Below are 9731 nucleotides of genomic sequence, written 5' to 3'. Positions count from 1 at the left end.
ACCAGACGAGCTATCATCCAAGTCAAAAAGTAATGTGATTTCGGTGAAATGACATTTCTTAGAAACTCGGAGCCTTCAATCACGTTTTTCAACAACATCAGGTGATTTGTTTCAAATCTCCAGCCACTCTTGTCAGGTCACGGACGGATCCAATCATTTCAACTTTCAAATCTCCAGCCACACTTGTCGGATCACGGACGGATCCACTTATTTTTTTCAACTATCTACAGTCACACTTGTCGGATCACGGACGGATCCAATTATTTTTTTCAACTATCTACAGTCACACTTGTTGGATCACGGACGGATCCAATTATTTTTTCAACTATCTACAGTCACACTAATGCACCGTTTTCTTCAGTCCACTCCCCCCAACTAGTGAGAGACATAATCATCAATGAATTGAACAAAGTGCACAAAACTAAGCAAGCAAAACAAACATTCAACATGAAATATAAAATCAAGCCACTGCTTTTACAGCACATCGTGGTTCTGGTAGACACCAACGTGATAATGGTCACAATCAACGTGGCCATGGAGGTTGCAATTTGTCTAATCAAGTGGAAGTAGCCATCCCCAACACATCTTGTGGTGGCCATCCTCCTTCTCGGTCCTCTTCCTCTGACCAATCTTCATGACCTACTTATCAAATCTTGCTAGAGTTTTCTCTTCTTGTACTCTTGACGAGCCTTCTAACTCTGAATGGTATACTAATAGCATGACTTCCTCACACATGACCCCTGATGCAAACCAACTTGCAACTTCTACTCCTTACAATGGTGATGACAAAGTCCTTGTGGGCAATGGTGCTTCACTTCCTATAATTCACATGCTCTCTCTCCAAACTGTTTGTTGCCACCTCACATATGCATGGTGTCCGTGTGGTTGCTCCCTTTGGAACCCTTTGTTGCATACCTCACATATGAATCTGTTTGTTGCTATTAGGGTCTTGGGAGATAGTGCGATTACCTTCGCATCTGGATCCGAGTGAAGTGTTCTGCATGTATATGGTTTGTTTTGTGTGAGAGGCTGTCAAATTTAATGAAACGTGAGAGGGTGATTATGCGAATGGACCTCATGCCAAAGCGCACAATTAGACCACAAATTCTCAAACTTCCAATCACCACCAACTCGGCAACTCAACATCCAATTAAGCTCAAGATCAGAGCTCCCAAAATTCCCTTGACCATTGGATTTAGGAGCAGTAATCAATAGTTGGTAAAATTCAAGCAGAAATTCATGCTTTTAATCAATTAAAAATCACAACTTTGATTTATTCACTTTAACCATTTTTCCATTTAAAACCAATAATAATGTCATGATGAATTTAAAATACATTGGTTTTAAATAGCTAAAATATGCAATATTTCAGCTCAATCAGTACTTCAAACATATCTCCTTTCTCTCTGCAAAAACTGGACACAACTCCTCTTTCCTATGGCAAAGCTTCACCTCATCAAGACCCTTACTGAAGGAAGGATTAATCTGGTGTGTGGGAGATGGAGAGTCAGTGGAAATATGGAATGATAAATGGTTTCCACAGAAGACATCCTACCAACCTTAGAGCACCATCAGGTTCCTCTCAACTGACTCAAAGGTTGCCATGCTCATCGACAAGACCTCCCACCAATGGAATCTTCCATTAGTAGAAGCCATTTTCAACAGGGTAGAAGCTGATATCCTCAAAAGGATTCCTCTCAGTCCTTACCCTACACCAGATAGGATGATCTGGAGATGCACCACCACAGGCTCCTTTACAGTCAAGTCAGCATACTACCTAAGAATAGAGATGGAGAACCAAAGGAAGGGACAATCCTCAGATGGACCAAGTGAAGAGTTGCCCAGGACAAAGATTTGGCACCTTAAGACTCCACCTGCAAACAAGACCTTCCTGTGGAGAGCATGCTTAAATGCCATCCCTACCAAAGCCAATCTCTACCAGAGAAAGGTCACTAAAGAAGATGTCTACCCCATATGCAAACTCCAACCTGAAACTATTGAGCACGCTTTATGGGAGTGCCCCTCTGCCCAAGATGTTTGGAGTCAATGTGGGAAAAAGATACAAAAAACCAACCTCTTTTTCCAGTCTTTCAAAGCTCTATTGGAATCCCTACTTGAGTCCCTTGAAGAAGAAGATATGCTAGAATTTGCTCTTACTGCATGGCTTATTTGGAAAAGAAGAAATGACATGGTCTTCAATAATTAGTTCTCACATCCCAACTCTATCACTCAAGCTGTCAAGTCACTCACTGCAGGTCTTCACCAATCTCAGCAACCAGCTCAGGCAGTTTCCACTCACTCAAATGCTAAGGCTCAATGGGAAGCCCCTCCACAAGGGAAACTGAAGCTTAATTGGGATGCTGGAATTGACAAACTTAACTACAAGGTGGGAGTAGGGGCAGTAATACGTGACCGGAAAGGGAAGGTGCGTGCTACTTTAAGAATGAGCCATAGTCTTTTCCCAGAACCTCTTCTAGCTGAAGCCTTTGCAGCATATCAAGCTTCCATGTTCCTCAAAATACTCGGGTGGCAAGAAGTGATAATAGAAGGAGACTCTCTACAAGTGGTAAATGGCCTGATGTCCCCATCTGAAACAGACTCATACACAAGAATTCTAATCAGAGACACCAAGATCACTCTGAATTCCTTCACCAGCTGGTTTGCCAGGCACACTAGAAGAACTTGTAACAACTTAGCTCACGTGTTGTGTAAAGATGCTCTAAGCATTAGTAATCGCATCGTGACTGTGGATGCTATCCCCTCTTGTATTCAATCTTTGGTTTAATCTAATGACAACCTCAGTTTCAAAAAAAAAAAAAAAAAAAAAAGACATTACTTGTCTCATACATTAAACATTCAAAATTATTCGGTATTTTTTTTTTCTAATGTCTTTCACGTGTTCAAGTACTCAACCAGATTTTTCTTTTTTAAAGGTCTTAATTAGATAATTTTTTTTGCAAAATTAAGCTGCAACCAGCCTGCAACATTCATACCACAACTAAGACGAACGTTTTAGCTCTAGAAATAATGAATATTATTGTTATGTCAAAATTTTTAGAGACTTATCCACAGCAACAACCAGATCACAAAGCGGTTACATGAAGACCAGTTCAAATATTCCTAGGATTGTTGATACGTTTGTTTAGATATGTGATTAGTTTAAATTCAAATGTATTCTTCTATTTTTATCCTTCCATGATTCAAATTGTAACAAAATATATTTTTGATCATTATAAACATAAGCCTATACCTGCGTTTAAGGTAAGGCAACAACTCTCCAATTATTTGAAATTCTACATGGTATCAAGAGCCTAAGTGACAAACGTCTGAATCCTAATATGGCCTCCTCAATTCCCACTTCATCCTCTGCTCTTGTCCCCACCCCACCCACCTCTCTTACTCCTCATCCCTTCATCTCCATCAAGTTAAGTCGTGATAATTAACTGCTCTGGCGTGCCCACAAATTGTGGTGGTAGTGGCAATCGTCGTAGCTCTCCAAGCCAAAATGGACGAGGAAATTATCAGAACTCACCATCTAGAAACTACTGAGGCACGGGACCTGGTCGAAGTTCTCCATCCTCCTCCAATAACTCTCGTCCTGTTTGCCAAGTTTGCAACAAAACGGGTCATGTGGCATTGGATTGTTATCACAGGTATGATGAATCTTACCAGCGGGGCTACTCTCAAGGCCAAGCATATTTATCAGCCCCCCAAAATTCGACTGATGCAAACTGGTATCCGGACTCGGGTGCTACACACCACCTCACTTCGGAACTTGCCAATCTAAATGTTAAAGCTGAAGAATACTTTAGATCTGACACAATTCATGTAGGGAATGGTAATGGTCTTCCTATTCACCATATTGGAACCACCCAAATTACTACTCCTTCATTTAAACTTCACCTCAACAATGTTTTACATGTTCCCTGCATTTGCAAAAATTTGCTTTTTGTCCAACGCTTCACAAAAGATACTAACACATTTTTTGAATTCCACCATTCTTATTTTCTTTTGAAGGATCGAGCTACGGGGAAGCTGCTGCTCCAAGGCCCGAGTAACAATGGACTCTTATCAAATTTCATCCACTCAAAATAAATGTGTTCCTTCCGCTTTCTCAAGTGAACACTCAACTCTGTCCTTATGGCATGCTTGCATGGGTCATCCTTCATTTCAAATTGTTCATCGTGTGCTTTGTCAAATGCAAGTCCCAGTACATCGTCCCTCCATCTCTAAAAAATGCTCTGCTTGCTTGAGTTCAAAAAGTCGGCAATTACCATTTTCCACTTCTTTAACTCAAGGTACAGAACCTTTAGCATTAATCTATACTGATGTATGGGGTCCTGTTCCTATTTGTTCAAACACTGGTCATAAATATTATGTTTCTTTTTTGGATGCATTTAGCAAATATTCATGGCTTTATCCCATCTCTCTAAAAAGTGATGTTAGTCGTATTTTTCTCAAATTTCAATCATACGTTGAACGATATTTTAATACCAAAATCAAAGCAGTACAATCTGATTGGGGCGGTGAATATCGCTCGCTTAATAAAATTTTTCAAGATCAAGGTATTGTTCATTGTATTTCTTGCCCTCATACGCACCAACAAAATGGTGCTATTGAGTTCAAACATCGCCACATAGTGGAAACAGGTGTTGCCATATTATCCCAAGCAAATGTTCCTCAACAATTTTGGGACGATGCTTTCCTTACGGCCTGTTACTTAATTAATCATATGCCTACTCACACACTTCAAAATCGTAATCCATATGAGGTTCTTTTCAAATCTCCACCTGATTACACTTTTCTAAAAATATTTGGTTGCGCTTGTTGGCCTAATCTCCGACCATACAATGCCAACAAATTTCAACCTCTTTCTCTTCCGTGTGTCTTTCTCCCTTTACACAAAGGATATAAGTGTTTCCATGTTCCCACTCGTCGTGTTTATATCTCCCGTGATGTGCAATTTGATGAATTTACATTTCCTTTCAAAACCATCACAGCATGCCACTCTCCTTCATCTCAAATCCATAATGGTTATCTTCTGAGTCTGTCGGATACAAGGGTCTCAACAGTAGCTTCTCCAAGCAGTCCCTCAATTGAACATATAGACACTCCTCTCCACAACCAGCCCACAAGTGAACCAGATATACCCAATCTGAACCCATCCCTCACCTCACCACATATAACTGAATCTATTGAGCCTTCCCCACCAATTCCCGACCTTCCCAACACTCAGAAAATTCTCCTCCTTCCAACACTAATAACCAAATAACATCAGTGCACCCAATGATCACCTGTTCCAAAAAGCCAAACATCTTCCCGAAGGCATGAATCAGTATCCAATTCCACGAGCTCTCCTTATTGAATCTTCCCAGTAGCCTACTGAGCCTACTTGCTATACCACAGCTATCAAAGATCCACTATGGCGTCAAGCAATGAACATTGAATTTGATGCATTGCTAAAAAATCAAACATGGACACTGGTTTCTCCTAATTCAACTTCTAACATCATTGGCTCAAAGTGAGTGTTTCACATCAAATGACATGCAGATGGTACTATTGAACGCTATAAAGCGCGTCTTGTTGCCAAAGGCTTTCATCAACAACCAGGTATTGATTTTTACTAAAAATTTAGTCCGGTTGTTAAGCCTACAACAGTATGTACTGTTCTTTCCTTAGCCATCTCGGCTGGTTGTCCCATTCATCAAATCAATATTCAAAATGCTTTCTTACATGGGAATTTATTAGAGGAAGTGTATATGTCTCAGCCCCCTGGTTTTCTTCATCCCCAATACCTAAACCATGTGTGTAAATTACAAAAAGCTTTGTATGGTCTTAAACAAGCCCCATGGGCTTTGTTTGCTACACTCAGCACCAAGCTTCTTGCTCTTGGTTTTAAAGGTGCTCGGTCCGACACTTCTTTGTTTGTTTGTACATCTTCCACAGTCAAAATATTTATGCTTATATATGTGGATGATATTCTCATCACAAGCAATAAATAGTTGGCTATCAATGATTTACTATCAGCTTTACACAATGAATTTGCTGTTAAAAATCTGGGTCCTCTAAATTTTTTTCTCAGTGTCGAAATTATTCAAAATTGCCAAGGCTACATTTATCTCAACATTGATATATCATGGATATATTGAAATGCACCAATATGCTAAAAGCAAAACTGGTTCATTCTCCTATGGCCACATCCACAAAACTGTCAGCTTATGAAGGTGAAGCATTTTCAGATCCAACACTTTACAGAAGCACTATTGGTGCTCTTCAATATCTCTACATCACTAGACCAGATATAGCATTCACTATTAACAAGCTATCCTAGTTTTTTCACAAGTCGACAACACTCCATTGGCAGTCAACCAAGCGCTTGCTGCACTACCTCAAGCAAATCGTGGATTTGGGCCTCCAATTTCACAAGTCACACTCTCTTTCACTACAAGCCAACTCCGATGCGGATTGGGTTGTTAGTAGTGATGATAGACGTTCCACAGGTGGCTATTGCGTCTTTCTTGGGGACAATCGGATTTCTTGGAGTTGTAAGAAGCAAGTTACTGTAGCCCGGTCAAGCACCGAAGCTGAATATAAAGCCTTAGCAAATACCACTGCTGAAATCACATGGTTATGTTCTCTTCTGACTAAACTTGAGTCTCTTCCCTCTACAACTCCCATTCTTTGGTGTGACAATATTGGTGCAACATATTTATCTTCAAATCCAGTTTTTCATGCTCAAACCAAACATGTTGAGATAGATTTTCATTTTGTTCGAGATATGGTTGCTCGTGGTACATTGGACATCCGCTTCATTTCTACTAAAGACCAGGTAGCTAACATATTCATGAAGCCATTATCTTCATCTCAGTTCTCTCTCCTTTCGGACAAGCTGAACATTGCCTCTACACAGTTAAGCTTGAAGGGGGAGGGGGGGGGGGGGGGGCGTGTTAGAGACTTATCCACAGCAACAACCAGCAGCTCCTTATCTACAGCAACAACCGGATCACAAAGCGGTTACATGAAGACCAGTTCAAATATTTCCCAGGATTGTTGATACGTTTGTTTAGATATGTGATTAGTTTAAATTCAAATGTATTCCTCTGTTTTTATCCTTCCATGATTCAAATTATAATAGAATATATTTTCCAACATTATAAATATACGCCTATACCTATGTTTAAGGTAAGGCAACAATTCTCCAATTATTTGAAATTCTACAAAGATATATATATATATATATATATATATATATATATATATATTTGTCAATGAAGGTTTTATTAATGTGGATTTTAGGCGTTTTTAGTTCAAATTCATAAGGAGAAAGGTTGATTCGAGGAAGATACTAATGTCTTGAGACTCATGATTTGCTATGTGAGAAGTCTTGTCCAACTCCGGAAGTGAAGGCACCTCACACGACTCATAGTCAATGTTGAATATCAGGATTGTTTAAATTGAGAGAGCCTCTAATTAATTGGCTCATTTCATTTCATTTTATTTCATCTAATTATTATAATTTTTATATAAAATATAATAAATAATTTAATTTTTTTAAATTTTAAAATAAAATTAATATTTTAATAATATTTTATTTAACTTTCAATTTTTATCTCAAATATTTTATACTTCAATTCACTGTTGAGACCTCCCTTAGGCGGGCACTATTTTTCATAAGATTTGAGTCCAATGAGTCTAAATCAATGTGAAATAATAGGTGCTGAGTAATGTTAAGTTTCATGCATTGAATATTCAAAGTCGTTCACACGTTAAGTACAAGTAAATATGTCACCCTGTCGTATACATGGATGTGGAAATCAATGTGGATCCCAATTCATTGTCTCTTTCGGAAAGAGAATGAATTATGATCCTCATATCCTGGTTCTCTTCTGTCTTTTTTCTAGAATCTTTTGTGTGTTCTCGATGGATACAGCAATAAAACATAATTTTATTCTAAAATCTGTTTTTATTCAAAGTCATTTTCTTTATTATGATCCTCATATCTAGGTTCTCTTATGTTTTTATTCTAAAATCTTTTGGCTGTTCTTGATGGATACAGAAATTAATTAGTACCATGTGACAAAAATTTTATTATGGGAAAAGTACATTTCCCACCCTCAAACTGTTGGGGACTTCACAACTATTAAAAATGATACTTTGTACCTATAAATTAAAGTTCATAATTAAAATAAACTCTTGATAGTTTGAGATGTAGAATAACAAACTCTTGATAGTTTAAGAGTGAAAAGTACTGTATCTATAATCTTTTTTAAAGATCCTCCCACACATTTTTCCAGCTAATACGCAAGCTACAACATTCATGCCATATCATGACCATTCCATGAATTAAGACTTTACTGTAATTCATGGAATATTTTATAATCAATTAATTTATCTGTAATCTAGAATCCCTTTCATGACAAGCAAGATGGGACTCCAATGGGTTGAAATCAATTTGGAGAAAGAGCTCCCAGCGTTAAGTTTCATAAAGTCTTTCATGCTTAATTTGTCACACTGTGCTAGTATTTTGCAAGCTACGACGACAGTTCATACAAAAATATAAAAATAAAAACAGCGTGCATGCTCATGTGTGCTTACAAAGTACAGACAAGCTGATTTAGCAAGAAATAAAATGGATATAGAGGCATCACAAATATTTCTCGAAGAGGTGGCCTTCAGTGAAGTGTTCGATATGGGCCTTAGTGTGTGTATATATATATATATATATAGATATATTTCTTTTGGGAATAGAAGATTTTATGAAAAACTAGGCAAAGTTATCAACATTGAAGAACAACATACCATCCCCAATACATTTACATAAAATTTGCATCACGTACCTTGCCCCAAGACATAGCAATATGTGTTGTTGTCGATGTATATTCTATTCTCACATGTTTGTTTTTCTTCGAGTACTTTGGCAAGCAGTTCTTTATTCCTGCAAATATATCTTGTTGCTGCATATCAATCCACCAAGAATCTAATGTTGGTTTGATGAGCATTAATTGTAAAATTGTCATCATAATTTCCTTACTCTCTTTTTCTTTTCCTTAATATATTACTATAAGAAAAATAAGTATTTATGACAAGTTATTTGTGACGCGAATGACTATTTATTACGAGAATAGACTCTTTTTGATAAGAAAGTGTCATTTCTGCAGAAAATAACTGGTTACAAATAAGCAGTACTCACTACAACAGAATGGCATTTTCCCGGCGACGTCAAATCGCCGGGAAAACCATTAAAATCCCCGCTATATACATATTCCAGCGATTATTAAATCGCCGGTACTATTCTTCCACTTTAGATATAGCACGGTGAAAACAAAAAATCGCTGTGAAAAGATCCCTCTTTGGCAGCGATTTTTATATCGCTGCCATATAGTTTCAAAACCGTAAAGTGATATTCCAGCGATCAAAAAATCGCTGCCAAATCAATTGGCACCGGTTTTGTAATCGCTGCCATATCGAGTCCTGGTTTCAAAATGATATCGCAGCGATACAAAAATCGCTGTGATATTATTTAGCAGCGATTTCTTAGTCGCTGCCATATACTATCCATCGTTTCCAAAACATATGGCAGCGATACAAAAATCGCTGCCATATGATTTGGCAACGCTTTTGTAATCGCTGCAAAATCCCTTTCCATTTTACAAAATCATATGGCAGCGACTCAAAAATCACTGCCATATGATGTTCCTATTTCAAAAGCATATGGCAGCGATAGAAAAATC

This window comes from Carya illinoinensis, chromosome 3 (assembly GCF_018687715.1).
Source record: "Carya illinoinensis cultivar Pawnee chromosome 3, C.illinoinensisPawnee_v1, whole genome shotgun sequence".
In the NCBI taxonomy this organism is placed as follows: domain Eukaryota; kingdom Viridiplantae; phylum Streptophyta; class Magnoliopsida; order Fagales; family Juglandaceae; genus Carya; species Carya illinoinensis.
The sequence above is the reverse complement of the archived record's forward strand: the minus strand, read 5'-3'. Positions refer to the sequence as shown.